At 42.2% G+C, this 19544-nt stretch overlaps 1 protein-coding gene across 5 annotated transcripts in view; it reads right to left on the bottom strand.

The window, feature by feature from the left end:
- MARCHF8 (membrane associated ring-CH-type finger 8) overlaps positions 1-19235 on the bottom strand; it is a 280401-nt gene extending 261166 nt beyond the window's left edge. For all 5 annotated transcript variants that reach the window (XM_088475766.1, XM_088475789.1, XM_088475757.1 and 2 more), the window contains exon 1: positions 18909-19235. The gene's annotated coding sequence lies outside the window, so the exon portion shown is untranslated. The remainder of the gene's footprint in view (positions 1-18908) is intronic.
- Between the last annotated feature and the right edge of the window lie 309 nt (positions 19236-19544).

Genomic DNA, 19544 nt, shown 5'->3' with positions numbered 1-19544 from the left:
TCTGAAGATCTGATCTAATTTTCGCCCTATAATTCAGACACAATGGTCCTATGTCGGATAAATCAGAAATCAGCAACTATTATGTCCGGTGCTTTGGCAGCAGTGTAGCCAGATATCTGTAGAGTGTGAACCTTTCCAGCAGATGGTTTTGTGAGATCAGGATTGCGGATCACAAGGTATATTGTAAAGGTGTGTACGCATCAATCTGCTCATAATATGCTCATCGCGACTTTCAAACGCAAGTGGAATAGTTAGTACCATCGCATCTGACATATGATTGTATAGGTGTGTGCCCAGCTTAAGGGCAAGTGATACAGTAATGCTCCCGTCATCATATCCCTGTCTTACACTGAACTCAGTCAGTCAGTGATGACAGGTATGGAGCTCTATCCAATAGGTTCATTCATCGGACACAGAATGAAGGACAGGTCCTGAGATAGGTATAAATGTCTCTAAGCTTTTCACATTCAACAATTTAGCACACTAGCCCAGGGTTTCCCAAACTCAGTCCCCCCCCTCCCACAGTTCAGACATTAGGGATATCCCTGCTTCAGCACAGGTGGATAGCTCAAACTGACTTGTGCACATGCATAGATGTCCTCAGTACCTGCACTGTGAGTGAGCCACGAGGACTAGGAGCCTGATTCAGAGGCGCTCGCATAGCTTTGGGTGACCACCCACAGCTTATGTGAGCGGCCTGGCGATGGTCGCGATTATCGCAACCATCGGGCTTGCGACGAGACCCTTGTGGTAGGGTCCCAGGTTCCCGCAAGCCCGAATGAACTTCCTGCTCTAATAGAGCAGGAAGTTCACTACTGACATCACGAATGATGTCAGTAGGGCCGCCCACAAACGGCAGGCGTTCCTTCGGGAATGCCTCAGTTTATCCAGCCACACCCCCCTCTCCACCTACAAAACGGGCGAGCTGTCGATCAACATCGACAGTCGCCCCGTTTTGTAGCAAGCCCCGGAGCGAGTGGTTCTCACTCGCTCCGGGGCTCGTGCACGCGCATTGCGCTATGCGCTCGCGAGCGGGTCTGAATCAGGCCCTAGGTTTGGAAAAACTACACTAGGCCTTAATTACAAAAACCATTACACATCTTACAAACCTAACAAAACAATTTTTCTAGGAATGTGATTCTCTTGTGCATGTTTCTAAAACTAATATCTACTTCAAATTAGGCCGATCTACACAAAGGTAGTTTACACACCCACTACTTTAAGACTCATTATAGACATCAGCACAAATTGAGGCATGTGATGTCACAGAAGATTCTGCACTGAACATATTTCCCATTTTATGTTTCAGGTATATGGCCCAATTTTAACATCACATATTTAGGGGTGTATAAAGAGAGGAGGGGGCCCGTGTGCAGCCTTCATGGAGCCCTCTCCTCTCTAGCCAGTGGTGCAGGCAAGAGTAGACTCTGACACTGTACCATGCGCAGGTTTCCAGGAATATTGCGCCCACATCATGATTTTTCAACTGTGCATGCGCATATCACTGGGTAGACGGCTTCCGCGCCATTATCACTCTGATTTGTTCAGCGCCGACACCACAGGACTCCAGAAAGGTGAGTATTAAACATAGGTGCAGGGTGTAAAGTGTGGTCTCCTCTAGACTTAGGGGCCCGTGTGCACCGCACACCCTGCACCCATTATAGAGATGTCACTGCACCTATTCATTTGTTTCCTCTGCACACACCAGTAGTTTGCGGTCACACAAACTAAATTTTTTTCAAATCAAGTGTTTTTCTGTTTACTAGGTCCTTTTGCTAGTCTTAAGCTAGGTACACACTAAACGATGTGAGTACCCAGCGATGTTGCAGATGATCCCAGCGCCAACAGCTTTAAGCTGGGTACACACCTATACGATCATCAGGCCGTTCATCCAATATCGAGAGAACAGCCGTTGGATTGTATAGGTGTGTACGCTGTCCCGATGCAGGAGCATTAGCCAATAAACGGCTTTTAACACTCCTGCAACAGTCGGGATCGGGAAATGATATTGAAATAGGCAATAACATCCTTTTATGTGTAGATGAGTTGTGGAGAGGTCAGTCTCTTGTTTGGACTACAAAATGTTCTGGGTTTGTTAAAGGGATGTGACTATACTAGGCAGAATTTGGACATTTGGTGGAGACGTGGGAATTAATGGCTTGCGTCTGCATGGGGATAATATTTACACCCTAATATATTAATTAATAATGGATAGTGTCACACACACAATGGTCTCGAGCTTGATGCAATGAAATTAAAATGTAGTTTTTTTCTTTTACTGTTTGTTTTTTTATAGCCCTAGTATAAAATATCTTCCCCTACCCTTTTCCCCCACATGTCACTCCCTGTCTGTGGCTTTACTACAATGTGTACACCATGTGGGGCATAACAAATAAAATAATAATAATAACGGTTATGCATTCATGTCTCTGAATAAACGCTCTAGTGATCAAATTACTGTATGTATAGTTCCCAAATGCATTAATCATGAACACTTGTAGGTTATAAGAGATCTTTTCTTCTACAAAAAATACAAAAGACATAACTTACAAAATATTAACCAAGGCAAGAGCAGATGTACAAAACAGGTTTCCTGTAAGTTTATTTTTAATATGTAAATATTGTATACATTTTAAATGTTGTTCTGCTTTCCTTCTCTTTTGTAAGATATATTATGGGCTACATGTATATTTCAAATGGTGCCTATGTCATCATGGATTTCCTAGTAACATTTCGGAGAAGTCTCTGCTCCCCCCAAAATGTGTACCCCTTATAGCCATAATGTGTGATGATCCTCTTTTGTCTTGTCTGATAAGTATTCTCTGATTAGCAAGTTCTATTAAACAATGCAAAGTGAATACAAAAACATAGGGTAAAAAATTGGTAAATTACATAGAAGAGTAAAAAACTGTGACTGAAATAAGAGAGATAGAGATATACAATTAAACTACTCATTTCCAATACATGCATGCTTAGTACTTCCAGGGGCATTTCTATAATGGGTGCACATGTGTCCCCGGATCCAGGGGGGCCCACACCGTACACCCTGCACCCATATTTTAATACTGGTATCAGCGCTGTCAAATCGCCTGGAAAATGGCAGACGCAGGCCATTTTCTCTGCGTTTTGCGCATGTGCAGTTGAGAAAACACCAGGAAAATGGCCGCGTCGCCATATTCCCGGTGACCTACACATGTGCTGTAGACTCTGTGCATGCACACTCTAGTGCCTAGAGTTTGCCGGTGCAGCGCTGCGTTCAGTGCGGAGCCGGCCGCTGGAGAGAAAGGAGGGGGCCCCTAGGCAGAGACTGCACACGGGCCCCTTCCTCTCTTGAAACGCCCCTGTGTCCTTCATTAGTAAGGAGGTAAGAATAGGGGGATTGCCTACATGGAAAGACTAGTAAAGGAAGTAGAGGAGCAATATATGATTATTTATCAGCTGTTATTTATATAGGGCACATACATAATGCAGCACTTTACAGAGAATATTTTCATTCATTCACTTCAGTCCCTGCCGCAGTGGAGCTTACAACATTAGAACAAATCAGGTAAATCACGTTGTTTTATAACTAACTGCTATCAGTATCACAGAGCGGGAAGGCTGAAGTACAATTAAAGTCCAACTCTATGGAATACAAAGCATGAGCTATGTATAAGAACATGCCAGAAATATCACTGCTGAGCAACCCATCCTATCGCTTTATGTCATTACAGGGGTAGCTAAATAATCCAACTGTATGAAAAAGGGGAATACAACAGTTTATATAACCACAATAAAAGCCCACACACTAAAACACCCACACACAAAAAGTGGAGTATTTGGCAAACCATAACACATCCTAATTTCAGCCATTCTGTAATTGTAATGAATTGATAAATACTCAGTGTGGCCAGCGATGATCATTTTTTTTCCCCACTTTATATTGTTAAACTTCCTTTTTTCCATCCTTTGTATACCATGCAAAGAACACAATTCTACATTAATATTGATTACCTACTAGCACTTCTGCCGGGCCTGTGCCACGGTAGAGCCAAGAGTAGATTGCCTGGTTACTGCTCTCATTACTTATTTAGGCCATGCAGTCAATTTTGATAAAAGTTTAGGAGGACAGGCCAGGCCACTCTCAAGAGCATGGGCTGTTTGGCCATATATCAGGCGTTGCCAAATCAGCAACGCCTTATATATGGGTTTCTCAACTGCAATTGACTTCATATGTGAACATTTAACTTTTTTGGTTTAAAGGTCTCTTAACAGGACATCACTTTCAAATAAATAGGAAACAATTAAACCCTGAGCCGCCGACAAACAAATTTTCAAGTAGGACTGGTTAGCTGTGTGGCTTCTGTACAAATATATGCTCACTGTCTAGCCACCTCTTCAGCTAAAATGTCTTTAGTTGGCTGTCTCAGTATATGACAAATTTACCTCTGTTTCACACTTTCTCCTAACACCCAGTAATCCCAACATAATATAAAGTTCAACTCCCGAAAATTATATCAAGTGAATGACATCGTAGGAGATGAATAACAAGGAGTCAGTCACCAGATAAGGCCAAGACAAACAACTAAACACTGTCCAAAAATACCAATACCAGGGCAGGTACCACATTCTAGCTAATACCTCTTTCAGACAGAGAAAAGGACCCGGTAATTTGCCAGGTCATAATTCATGGGACTTCGACCCTGGTCACTACCAGGGTTATTCCCGGGTCTAACCAGGATAGTCTCCTGTGTGAAAGGCATGACCCAGGTCACGATGACCCAGGTTATGCCTAAAAGGAGGTGATTGGAGGGCACATAGGGCACTTGGAAATTACATAATCTCCAAGCTCCCACTGAGAGATGGAATACCCAGGTACTGGTAGACCCAGGTCTGGTATGAATGGCAACGACCCGGGAATAGCCCGGGTCCATTTAAGTATTGAAACCCCGGCTTCAACCCAAGTTCAGTGTCCCGGGTCAGAGTCGGGTTAAAGCCGGGGATTCTGTCTGAAAATGGTATTACAGTTTGTTTGTGTGGGCTGATAATGCTAAACGACTATTTATTAGAAAGTGAACACTGTTTAGTGTTTGTAGGCAAGCCAGATGAGGGTGACACTTCACCCACGATATCTTCTGAAGCCTGACTAGAAGACCAGATTAACAGGAATACTTTAGCCCAGTGGTTCCCATACTTTCTTGAATCACGCCACCCTAGAGTGTCAGCTTTTTTTTTTAATGGTACCCCTAGGCCAAAAGTGTCTTAATGAGAAGTTCTGCAAAAATTATTAAAGTATTATTAAAGTAAGTAAATTGTGCTTATATGTCATCCTTAGGTTCATTTATTTGGTGGTGGAACAGTTGCGATTCTGTTTGTGCACTTTTTTTTTTTTTTATTGTTTATAGAAAAGTTTTCAGCAAGTGAGATGAAGAGTAGAAGGGAACAAAGGAAGAGGGGGGAGAGAGAAAGAGAGAGAGTATAACACACTGCAAAAATACCTTGTGCATATAATTTATAATTGGCAGCCACGAGCACTGTTTTTTTGATTTGGTCCTTAACAACCAACCCGTGCCACCTCCGCAAGTGCCCGAGGCACCCAGTTTAGGAACCACTGCTTTAGCCTTTAGTTTTCATGTAGAGTATTGTGCTGTACATAGAAGGAATCTGTCACAACAGTGACTGCTGTTAACTGAAGCTATATTGTGATAATATTCCAGAAGAAAGAAACAGCCATTTCATGCATGTCCTTTTTTCATAAAAAAATTGAGCCGATCCTACCCGTAAAGGGCGTCAGTACAGTCAGACATATTCTGGCAACAGCAGGAGGGGAAATCCAGATACTGAAATGCCAAAATCTGAGTTTGAGTCACTTCCCTCTAAACACAACAAAAACCACTTTCATATTCAAACTTGCAAAGCATATGTATATATCTATACTTATAATAAAGTTTTAATTGTTGTGTCTGTACATATGTAATTTTTTTTCCAGAATTTTTGTTTGTCTACCCGATCGGATCACCCGTTGGTGTACGCTGGGCAAAACTTTGATCCGGGGACGCTGGGCATAACTTTGACCTGGGGAGCCTGTTCTGGGCCTTTCACTGAATGGATTTGGATGAAAACTTCAGAGGGGTTTCAATTGGTGTGGTGTCCCGGTCGGGCCTCACAGCGGAGTGCAGCGGGCAGAACTTTGACCCAGGGAGCCTGATCTGGGCTTTTCACTGGATGGAATCAGACCACACCACATAATAAAACTGAAAAACGTGAAGATTTAAACCCAGGCAATGCCGGGTACTTCAGTTAGTCAATTAATATATTAATTCGATTGACAACTTATTTATATCTGAATGCAGAGGGAGGAAAATGGTACTCTTATAAAACACATGCATGATTTATTTTCTTATTAACTTTATTTTAAATAAACGTAAATGTACAAAAATACACTTTTTGAAATTAGAAGAAATTCTACTATTGTCACCTTGCCCTGTACTCCTGCATCACTGGAACATCAACAATCCTACAGTGTTCTTGTAACCTAGTTGTGTTCAACATACTTTATCCTTACATACAAAGCCCACCAGGCAGCATACCCCACACAACCACTCCCACCCTGGGATGTGGCCATCCGGTGTCAAGTCCCACTGCTGTTTTCAGCCATCCACTGCATAGATTACCACGGCAGATACTTCAGCAGCCTCACCACCGCCCACTTACCTGTAGGATATATTCTTTGAAAAATAAGCCACTGCTTATTTTGTTGCATTCTAATCCACACACCCTGAAGCACTCAAGACGCACACACTGAGGCTGATTCAATTCAGCGCGCTGTGAATATCCCCAGGAAGTTGGTGCTGGAGCTATTCAACTAAAGGATTTCTTCTTCTACCCTCCTGATGGTGTGAGGAAAAAGCTGACTAAGGTGCCAGCTGCGAGGCTGTTTGCCAGCTTAGCGTGGCGCTAACAGTCTTGCAGCCAACACTTTAGTTGGAGAGTGCTGGTTCTCGACACTAAACACCCAGGTTAAGAACCGGCATTCTGCAACGGAAGTTGTTATAGTCGGACTAAACCGCACACTGAATTGAATAGCTCCGGCACCAACTTCCCTGGGATATTCACAGCGCGCTGCATTAAATCGGCCCCACTTAGTCTAAGACCACAGGACTCAGAGGGGACATGTGCTAGTCCTTGAACTGCACGATTAAGGGTGCTTTTTACATGTTTAACCTTACTTCCCAGCAGACCACACACATTTGCTTTGGTTCCAGGCACTGTGTGCCAGTTGCACGCAGGATAACATAAGGGTATAGGGGACAGGCTGGTATAATGAGTTGGGAAAGCAAGATGGCACTGTATAATGGTATAAGCTACTGGACCATTGGAGTGGAAAAGTTGCCACTCCAGTGTCCTCAATTTTTCCAGTTACCCCAGTACCCACAACCCAGTACTGCGGGCAAGAGCCTCAGTGCTTTTCAGCATAAACAACACTTGTAGAACTAGACAATAGCAAGTTGGGGGGGTATCATATCACAGAGTCCACCACACACCCTCTTTTGCTTATTTACGAATCACCAAAATACAAGGGGATTGTCAGTGATGCAGATTTTAATCCAATGGAATTTAAAATAAAAAAATAAATTTAAAGGAGCCAGATTGTACATAACAGCCCTCTTAGCTTGCAGTAATAACCAGAGTTTTTATTTGCTTTGATCATAGAGTGAAAAAACCGCACCGATTGGTTATTAGCGGCTAAACCCCGGGTTACTGATACAGCTGCTCCTACAAGACAGTGTGTGGGGGAGGTTTTTTCAAGCACCAGCATACTATCGCAGTCATGGATATACTGGCATTTGTAACGCAGCATGAAGGTCAGGACTTGCTGGGACCAAAAGTGTTACAGAGGGAATTTTTTATTTTTTTTCATCTAAATCATAGATAATAAGATCAGCATTACAGAGAATAAATGGATCATAATGCTAACCACATTTGCTCCTCATGAAGAAACATCATAGACAAAAACTAATAATCTGATGTAAAAATAGAAGGAATATTTCCTAACAGAAGGATGATAATTCATAATAAGTAAACATTATGCAGCATAAACAATATATTTGAACAACTAATGTAACATTAAATGCACACAATTTAATATGCAAGACTAAAACATAATTGTGTGTTCTCTAAAGACATCAACTGTGCTGAACCATACTAAACAATGAAAATAATTACAACCCCTCCAGTCTTAAAAAAAAAAAGCAATGTAAAATAACCTGTATGTATTTGTTAAAGCCAGGGTTAAGTTGATGAATCCAACATATTATCTTAGAAGCTCTCTATTGCCACCCTTATGGACCAATTTTCTATGTCCTAGGACAGTGTTGGCTAACCTTGACACTCCAGCTGTTGTGGAACTATATATCCCAGCATGCCCTGCCACAGTTTTAGCATGCCCTAATAGCAAAACTGTAGCAGTGCATGCTGGGTTATGTAGTTCCATAACAGCTGGAGTGTCAAGGTTAGCCAACACTGTCCTAGGACATTAAAAATAAAAATAGACTAGACCTTTAAAATATGATTGTAAAATGACGTCGTTCACAGACATATTGCGTCGGCTGTGCTGCGCAGCCGATGGCCAATATATCTGCAGATATATCTGTCCATCGTGCTGTGTGTACGGGCAATCAGCCGACCACCCGTACACTTGCAGCAGAGGCCGCGGGGAGTGGGGCGCGACACGCCACCCGGCCAGCGGGACCCACGGCAGATATATCTGCAGATATATCTGTAAGGTGTGTACCCATCTTAAGTTACACCCACATTATATTAAAACAGAATAACATACCTAGTTTTGCAATTGGATACTTTTCTAATATTAAGGATCCTAATCGGTAGTGAATTTTGTTGTTGTTGCAGGCTTCATATGGCACACTGTGACCAACAACAGTAGCTTTTCAAGTGTGTTATATGTGAATTAATTCTCAACATTAGTAAATGTGTAGAATGAACATAAAAAGATTTGCTTAATTGGGCACAAATGTTGTACCCATAGTTCACTCTTTACTTGTATGTAATATTCATTAATAAACAAAAAAATAATTATGTTAATATAGAAAAAAGCGGAATAGAATCTAAACTTTATTTTCCAATTTAAATTTTGATTATATTGTATATGCTACAGCGGCGGATATGCCTTTATTATGTACAGTTGATGTATACAATTTTGCTTCCAAAAACCGCATTTTTCTCAAGAAAAATAAGGTAATATATGTGACTTATGTTGTGTAGTTTGCAGTTTGACAGAGGACCCAGCTCAGTACAAAATGTGCCTTACTATTATTCCAACTCTTTGAGAAGTGTACATGCTGGAGTACCATCTCTGTAAACGAATTGTACACATGATTTTAGTTCAAAAGAATACTAGATTGTTTACAAGTTGTGCATTCAAAATTCAAGGAAATAACTGTTGTGCACAGTGTTCAAATTATTTGTGTTGCGGCACAAAAGGAACTATTTCCTGTTTGAAACTATAGTGATCTGTGAAAAGGTGAAGGGGTAGGACTGTGCAACTATACATTCCGTTATTACCGCTTTTGTTTTGATTATTATGCTTTGGAGGTCTGTTATAATTTTTTATCAAATAAGAAAACAAAAATATTTTCCACTTCTATTGGGAAAAATATAAACGTTATCCTCTGAATAGTTATATCTTACGCAAGTAACCAACCGCATTAACATAATCTACTGCACAGCATTCTATTATCAAATGATTTTATTACACTCTGCTTATAATGTAATAGAAACTACCACCCTATTTGAGAGTAGTCATCATGGCTCTCGTGGGTCAGTTGGCAACTGACGCTCTATGAAATGATTAATGAAAGACTCATAGGAGGGCAATTTATTTGTGTTTTTGGGTGGTGATAATTAATGGGACCCCCCGGAGCAATTAAATTGATTGACATTAATTAGTCGCGCCAAAATGCACCAGGTTTAGCCGCGCAAAGCGGCTTAACCCATACAAACTAATGGGCGCAAAGCGAAAAGTGTGGTTTGGTGTCGACTTTCCACACATTTCTGCTCGCCACCTCTGGAGGGTGCAAGCAGAAATATGGGGGCCCGCTGTAATCGTGCCCGATCAGAACATCAATTAAATAGCTCAGTTGAGCGCCCATTAAGAACTGGCATGTAGAGAACAACTGAAGCCCCCCTTATTTTGTATTAAAATAAGTATTTTATTATGTGTTATTAGTCTGTCTTCAAAAAAAACAAAACAAAAACAACTGCATAGTAAATGAAATCATAAATAATAAATCAAACACAATTAACACAACGCGTTTCATATATTGACCCAGAATTTCCCTATAAAGCCAGATACTGAGAGCAACTGCCCTAACCAAACCTCTACTACATTCATCTGTTGTTAAATGAACTATACTTATCTTGTAATAAAACATAGGAACTCTAATTTCTTTATGAAATATTGTAAAATGATTTACTGAACTGGGTTGTCATAGAAATACAGAGTTGTATATCCAAGTTTACTCATTATGCCAGATAGATGCTAATTCTCTAGTCAAATGGAGTTACCCCCATCACTGGAATGAGCCTTCACACTGCAATCTAATTTAATGAAGAAATTACATGCAGACAAAACAGCATAAGCAGAAAGTCTCAAGCACAAAGTTTATATATAAAACTTGCAAAAGTTGTTTACGCCCTCAATAACATGATGCTCTCTCTCCCCATTCTGGTTTGTTACTGAACGGAGGAGAGAAGAGTAACTGCATAGAAATCATCAGTCTATGTGAATAGACGCTGATGCAGGGTCTATGGCCATCTCAGCAAGGCGGATGAAGACCAAAAGCGGTGGAAAAATATAATTTCCCCACTATCTGCTTTGGAAAGCCTGTCACATGCATTCTCTGCAGTTCACCTATAGAAAACGAAGCAGAGGATAGTTAATTACCTAAAAGCAGATCGCCTAATCTCCAAGTGCTGCCAGAGGGCCTTCCTAAAACATAAATGCCAAAATACACTACCGTCCAAAAGTTTGGGGTCACCCAGACTATTTCGTGTTTTACATGAAAACTGACTTTTATTCATCAAATGAGTTGCAAAATGAATAGAACATATAGTCAAGATATTGGCAAGGTTAGAAATAATGATTTTTATTTGAAATGATAATTTTGTCCTTCAAACTTTGCTTTCATCAAAGAATGCTCCTTTTGCAGCAATTACAGCATTGCAGACCTTTGGCATTCTAGCTGTTAATTTGTTGAGGTAATCTGAAGAAATTTCACCCCACGCTTCCTGAAGCACCTCCTACAAGTTGGATTGGCTTGATGGGCACTTCTTGCATACCATACGGTCAAGCTGCTCCCACAACAGCTCAATGGGGATGAGATCTGGTGACTGCGCTGGCCACTCCATTACAGACAGAATACCAGCTGCCTGCTTCTTCCCTAAATAGTTCTTGCATAATTTGGAGGTGCGCTTTGGGTAATTTTCCTGTTGGAGGTGGAAATTGGCTCCAATCAAGTGCTGTCCACAGGGTATGGCATGGCGTTGCAAAATGGAGCGATAGTCTTCCTTATTCAAAATCCCTTTTACATTGTACAAATCTCCCACTTTACCAGCACCAAAGCGGCCCCAGACCATCACATTACCTCCACCATGATTGAAAGATGGCGTCAGGCACTCTTCCAACATCTTTCCACTTGTTCTGCGTCTCACAAATGTTCTTCTGTGTGATCCAAACACCTCAAACTTCGATTCGTCTGTCCATAACACTATTTTCCAATCTTCCTCTGTCCATTGTCTGTGTTCTTTAGGCCATATTAATCTTTTCCTTTGATTCCTTGTCTTCTTGCACCGTGGCCTCCCACTTCTCTTTCTACTCTGGTTAGAGCCTGTTTGTGCTGTTCTTTGAAGGGAGTAGTACACACCATTGTCGGAAATGTTCCGTTTCTTGGCAAGTTCTCGAATGGAATAGCCTTAATTTCTAAAAATAAGAATAGACTGTCGAGTTTCACATGAAAGTTCTCTTTTTCTGGCCATTTAGAGAGTATAATCAAACCCACAAATGTGAAACCCACAAACACAGATACTCAACTAGCTCAAAGGAAGGCCAGTTTTATAGCTTCTCTAACGAGCAAACCCATTTTCAGCTGTGCTAACATAATTGAACAAGGGTTTTCAAATCATCCATTAGTCTTCCAACGCGCTTAGCAAACACAATGTACCATTAGAACACTGGAATGATGGTTGCTGGTAATGGGCCTCTATATACCTATGTAGATATTCCTTTAAAAACCAGACGTTTGCATCTAGTATAGTCAATTACCACATTAACAATGTATAGAGTGTATTTCAGATTAATTTAATGTTATCTTCTTTGAAAAAAAACAGTGCTTTTCTTTCAAAAATAAGGAAATTTCTAAGTGACCCCAAACTTTTGAACGGTAGTGTATATCAACAATTAAACTGAATGTTATGTAATGTCATTTAAGCAAAGGTCATTCATGATTTATTATATAGAACTCAAAGGATATCCTGGTTCTATAATTAACTACATTTAATGTAAATCTCACATGCACTCATAAAACAACATACTGTATGGAGCTTATTTACCAACATGGGGCCAGATGCAGAGGTGCACGCTATTCTGATGTTTTCGTTTGAGTCGCATGGCGCATGCGTCAAAGTCTATTACCGTACTCATTTGCAGTAAGTATTTATTTGCAGCGTGATTGACAGTCAGGGAGCATTTGGGGGTGGTAACGGGGAGTGTCTGCTAAAACCACAGGCAGGTCACATCCTGCGTCTGCGATCCCATATGCAGTAAACATGGCTCTGGCGTCTCAGTTCTCGCAGCCGTTCTGCTCGATCATAGAGTTACGCAGGTCTACCAATATCGAATAAACTGCGACCAATGCAGTGTCTTTGTAAACAGTTACTTGGATTTGCAAAGATGCTTCGGCTACGACATTTGCATATTTTTGCGCAGCAGCTGTGTACAGGATTGCAGCTGCGGTGGCATTAGCGTACAACACTGAATCATGCCCATGGTTCATACATTATAGAGGTTACGCACAGCAACCGGTCAGCTCCCAGTCTTCAGCAGTATAAGCATCAGTCTAAAGAAAGCTAACATCTGATTGGTTGATATTCATAACAGCACATGTTCCTATTGTCCAATTTTATTAAAGAGGCTGCTTTGTAAATAACACAAAGGAATATTACATTACCGTTTCCTCTCCAAAAAGCTCAGAGCCAGGGGCACCTTGTTGATACACAGCTATAATGTTCTAGATGCTTGTACACCAAAGTCATTAGGCAGGAAACAAGGAGCTAACTTAAAATGTATACAGTATAATGCTTTAAAAATATAAAACAAGCAGGGTGAATATGTAGTTTAATGTACACTAACGTATATTTAATAAATATTTCATATAAAGCATATATATTGAGTCTAACCAATAACAATCAGGGATTATCTTTCAGTAAACTACTCGATATTGTAAAAAAAGACTCACATCTCATTGGTTCTTATTGCTCACATGATTATTTTTGAAGCCTATATTACACAACTCAAAGCACAAAATTGATAATAAATGCTGTTTGTTAACTTATTATTAATTTTAAACCAGAATATCATGTGCATGAGGGTCAGAACTAGCCTCACACCCCTCCACTAACCAAAACAATTTATTTCCCCCACATTTAAATGATTGTGATGTTGCTGCAGCAGATTATACTTCTAAGCAGTACAGGAGAAAGCACAAAAAAATAAATAAATAAATTGCCCAACACCTAAACCTAACCTTCACCCCCACGGCTAATGCTAAGGACGCCCCGGACTTACCTCGTTCGGCTGTCATCCTTCTGCATTCTGGCGTCGAGATTCAGATAGGCGTCGGTATTTTGACGCCTATCAGAAGTCCCCTGTTGGGCTTCTCATGTCGGGATATAGACTGGTGGCATTTAGTCCGCTGGTCTATAAACTGCATCCCCTATCGGAAGGACATGTAGCTGTTTTTTCCTGGTTGATAAAGCCTAATATGTTGGATAATGGACAATTTGGGCAGACTTCACACTCTTTGTCCGCTAATTTTTCCACTGCCAGCCTAGGCTTAAAGGCCTAGCTATAATTTTGCAGGAGGCCCCCAGTTTCCAAATGTTTCTATTTAAAAAATAATAATAATTTATACACAAGGCTGCATGGGTTCCTAAATATCCAAGTGGCTCTACACAAATATGCCTCTGAGAGGCGAGTAATTTTTTGGGTATTTTTGAAGCACCCACCGCTTAGTAAAGCTAGTGCTTTATATACTTGTAACGGAGATGGTAGGATTGTATTTTTGGTCTAAAGTGAGATTTGTAGTGGGATTCAATTTAGTAAATTAGCAGGATGTTAAACAGCCAGAAAATTGACGCACTCTGACCAGGATTTTAAACCCACCGATTAATACATTTCCCCCTAAGTATGTATTGTGGATAGCAAATTTGATATATACATATGGGCATAAACATAATACAAACACTTATACATTAAAAAGTAAATTTACACATTATTTTGTTGAGTTATTCAATTCAGACTCCTAACAATGCCATGTTTGTTATTTTATATATTTTGCCATATGATTTGGGAAGCTTTTGTTTTTGTGGATTCTACCAGGTTGTAGGTTTTTCAAGTTATATAAAATAAAATAAAAACTTCATAAATCTGTTCAGCAGGAATGGATCTCAGCATTGCCCTTAGTAGCATAATTAGGTTAGTGTCACACTGTTGACAGTCTTGCTTGTAATCTCTTTGTAGCACACTTACAGCAACCAATGGAACGCTAGAGAACTGTTCAGGAAATATAAGGCAGAATTGCTGTGACATAACACACACTTATCTTATCAGTCAGTGTGAACACAGGAACCATAAACTGTACAGCTGAGTCTGCCACACTGACTCAATGCCAAAATATCTTTCATCTGGCCTGTGTTACCAGGAATCATACAGTACAGATGCATTTTTATATACTGTAACAATATAAATGTATCCACTCTTAATTATGTCATGTAAATTGATTTTCCATTTGTGATTGGTCATTTGCAATAATTATCCTTCGTATGGTGCCAGGTGAGGTCCGCAGTGCCCTACAAAAATACTAGGAACAAAACATGAAAGTAGTGACTTACGCTGGGTACACACTGAATGATACATCATTCAGTGCATCCGCTCATGTTTACACACAATATATCTTAACGTCATTCACAGATATATTGGGGCATATTCAATTGGGGGTGAGGTTTAGCGAGGAAAAAACCTTGCCAATCTGGGACACGATGCACTAGAAAAGTTAAGGATGCATGATAGAGCGTTTGTCACATTGGACACTTTTTACACCAAATCATGTGCAGGACTGCCGGGGAGCTGCCGGGGAGAGTTCAAGGGAAATCGTACACGATGTCGGATCGTGAGCACATCGCCAAGTGTCTAGGCACCTTTAAATGCCCGACCAGCTGTATTGTCTGGCCAGATATATTGAGCGGTCAGTTGGTAAGTGTGTATCCAGCATTTGGTCAGCAGGACAGTTGGTGGGCTAGGTGTGTACCCTACAGTACAAAATATTGCAGGACATGGCCAAGGTTTCTAAACTTTTCTGCATCAGAAGTCATAAAAACCATATAAGCACCAGGGTGGCAGAACAAAAAGGTTTGGTGCTGTTGTAGGCAGTGGGAGGGAGATGATAATATAGTGAGAGAAGGAAAAGCACATGAGGGAAGAGGGCCCTGCTCATGAGAGCTTACAATCTCAAGGGGAGTGGCAGACAAACAGGGGTGACACAGGGGAGAGAGCGCACGAGTAGCATGGAGCATTGGGTTAGGATGAAAGTTGAAAGACTTGATAAAGAAGTGGGTTTTGAGAGACCGTTTGATGTTTTGTAGAGAGGTGGAGATTCTGATAGGGAGAGGGAGAGTGTTCCAGTGGAAGGGAGCAGCATGGGCAAATCTTGGAGGCGGGAGTGTGAAGAGAGATAAGGTCAGAGATGTAAATAAGAGTGAATTTGGTGAAGGCTTTGTGTTACAAGTTTGAATTGGGTTCTGAAGGGGAAGGAAAGCCAATGTAGGGCTGCTTATAGAGAGGTTAGGGCAGTTCATTTGGAGAGGAAGATGAGCTGGGCAGCAGCACTGAGGACAGATTGGAGGGGTACGAGGTGGGAGACAGGGAGGCCAAATAAGAGGAGACATAAAGGTAGAGTAGAAGTAGGTCCAAGAACAGAACCTCGGGGTACACGTACTGGTAGGGAAAGTGGGGGAGAAGTAAAATCATGAGAGTAGACAAAGAACGGTCAGATAGGTAGGAGGACAGCCAGGAGAGAGCAGTATTATGCAGACTAAGGGAATAAAGGATTTGCAGGAGGAGATGGAGGTCCACAGTGTCAAGAGAAGAGAATGAATGACAAGGAGAATTAGCAGAGAGTAGTGGCGCTTGGATTTGACAGCAAGGAGGTCATTGCTGACTTTAGTGAGTTTTAAGTTGTCACTTGCAGGTGGAGGAGTGAGGGATTAGTGCAATAAAAAGATGATGGTCAAATAGTGAATTAATAATTCATAACCTGTCTGTTGTTGCAATTTGTATTTTATATGGTGTGAGCGTAAAGAAAATAAAGCAACGTTTGCAGCCCCTCAATCATGATGGTGAACAAAAGCTCTGTAAAACGCAGCATTTACAGCCGGTTACACTATTTAAAAAACAAAAGAGGCTTCAACAAGTTATTTATAAAACACTTACCCCAAGGAATTCCCCTTGTAAAGAACACGGTTAAACCTATATTTAGGCCATGCATTAAAAATGCTACATAGGCAACTGTCCAAATATATAGATATACTGTAGAGAAATTAGAGTATGGTAAGAATTGCTTATTTACTTATACTGAAAAGACTATGTACAGGACGTTGTTCCGTAAATAAAATAAACTATAGACTTTACAACCGTGCATTGCTACACTGAGGAATTATATAGACATGCACACATCAAGCCATAGCCAGAATTATTATTATTATTATTATTATTATTATTATAGCACAGAAAAAAAAATCACATTTGTGCATCATATAAAATGTTGTAACATATATACCTTAATAAATTATGCATACTATATTATGAATTTACTGTATGTTGCAGAAATAGGGTCACACAATCATGTCAGATAAAAGGGGTTTGTGTTTGCACGTAATGCACAGACAGTGGGTTTATGGTGGTAGGTAATAGACAGTGAGTTTATGGTGGCAGGTAATAGACAGTGGGTGTATGGTGGCAGGTAATAGACAGTGGGTGTATGGTGGCAGGTAATAGACAGTGGGTGTATGGTGGCAGGTAACAGACAGTGGGTGTATGGTGGCAGGTAACAGACAGTGGGTGTATGGTGGTAGGTAACAGACAGTGGGTGTATGGTGGTAGGTAATAGACAGTGGGTGTATGGTGGTAGGTAATAGACAGTGGGTTTATGGTGGTAGGTAATAGACAGTGGGTGTATGGTGGTAGGTAATTCACAGTCATTGGGTTTGTGTTTGCTTGTGTAATACCCAAGCAACGGGTTTATGTCTGCAGCTTATGCCCATGCAGTGGTGGTTTATGGCTCCAGCTAATGCCCATGCAGTGGTGGTTTATGGCTGCAGCTAATGCCCATGCAGTGGGGGGTTATGGCTGCAGCTAATGCCCATGCAGTGGGGGGTTATGGCTGCAGCTAATGCCCATGCAGTGGGGGGTTATGGCTGCAGCTAATGCCCATGCAGTGGGGGGTTATGGCTGCAGCTAATGCCCATGCAGTGGGGGGTTATGGCTGCAGCTAATGCCCATGCAGTGGGGGGTTATGGCTGCAGCTAATGCCCAGGCAGTGGGGGGTTATGGCTGCAGCTAATGCCCAGGCAGTGGGGGGTTATGGCTGCAGCTAATGCCCAGGCAGTGGGGGGTTATGGCTGCAGCTAATGCCCAGGCAGTGGGGGGTTATGGCTGCAGCTAATGCCCAGGCAGTGGGGGGTTATGGCTGCAGCTAATGCACAGGCAGTGGGGGTTTGTGGCTGCAGCTAATGCACAGGCAGTGGGGGTTTGTGGCTGCAGCTAATGCACAGGCAGTGGGGGTTTGTGGCTGCAGCTAATGCACAGGCAGTGGGGGTTTGTGGCTGCAGCTAATGCACAGGCAGTGGGGGTTTGTGGCTGCAGCTAATGCACAGGCAGTGGGGGTTTGTGGCTGCAGCTAAAGCACAGGCAGTGGGGGTTTGTGGCTGCAGCTAATGCACAGGCAGTGGGGGTTTGTGGCTGCAGCTAATGCACAGGCAGTGGGGGTTTGTGGCTGCAGCTAATGCACAGGCAGTGGGGGTTTGTGGCTGCAGCTATTGCACAGGCACTGGGGGTTTGTGGCTGCAGCTATTGCACAGGCACTGGGGGTTTGTGGCTGCAGCTAATGCACAGGCAGTGGCTGCAAGTAAAGTACAGGCAGTGGGGACTATGAGTGCAGGTAATGCACGAGCAGTGGGATTCTGGCTGTAGGCAATACAGATGCAGTAGTGTTATGGCTGTAGGTAATGCACAGAAACTGGAGGAGGGCAACTTCAGTTGTTGTAGAACTACTAATTCCTGCTGCATGCTCAAACCCAAAATGACCAGTTCCATTATGTAGAAAATGCTTTGCTCCTGTACTCCCTTCTTAAGTTATGGTTGCAGTCACTTGTGGTGAAACACCTTTCTGGTGATGGAAATCATAAATGAGATGGGAAGTCCAGGAGCAGAACATTTTATACCTGACGGGGCGGGTCATGTTGCAGGGTAGGCATGCTGCAACTTGTAGTTCCACAAGAGTTGCAAACCACGTTGCCCACTTCTGCATTCCTGCCTGTCCTGCAGGAAAGCTGTGTAATGATGTATGTGCAGCGCTCACCTGGATGCAGGCGCTCTGTCAATACAGATGTCGGTGCAGCACCAGCCGTCGTCACTGGGAATAACGGAGACCGAGCTGTCAACTGCTCACGCAGGGTAAGAGACGGATCTCATAGCCACCACGCCGAAAAAATCACACGGTGCACGTAACCACCCGTGGAATTAGACGGAGCACCTAGCCACCACTCCGGCGAATCAGACGGACCACATAGCCACTAAGCCAGCCCAGCAGGGAGTGTCAGCTGCGCAAACACAGTGAGGGAGCCCAGGCAGGTGAGTGTGCGCCGCCAGCTGACATCTCACTGCTGCTGCACTTCCGCGTCCGCCGCCACCTGACTGACGGCCAATCAGGGAGAAGAAGCCATGTCCAGCTACAGAAGTCAACGATCACACGATACCGGCAGCAGCCAGAAGAGGGCAGCAATACAAACATATTACAGCTCCTCCGCTCAGTCCGCTGTACAGGGGGGAGCTCAGTCTCACCAATGTGTAATGTGGAGAGAAGTGTTGTTTGGAAATGCTGCACTTTCAACGAGGCTGAAGTTGGCTTCTTATTCGGCCAGCTTCTTATTCATTTCTTATTCGCTTCTTATTCATTTCTTATTCACTTCTTATTCATTTTCCAGCTTCTTATTCA

This window comes from Taudactylus pleione, unplaced genomic scaffold, assembly GCF_031769625.1.
Source record: "Taudactylus pleione unplaced genomic scaffold, aTauple2 ptg000016l, whole genome shotgun sequence".
In the NCBI taxonomy this organism is placed as follows: Eukaryota; Metazoa; Chordata; class Amphibia; order Anura; family Myobatrachidae; genus Taudactylus; species Taudactylus pleione.
This window is presented reverse-complemented; position numbering and strand designations above follow the sequence as displayed.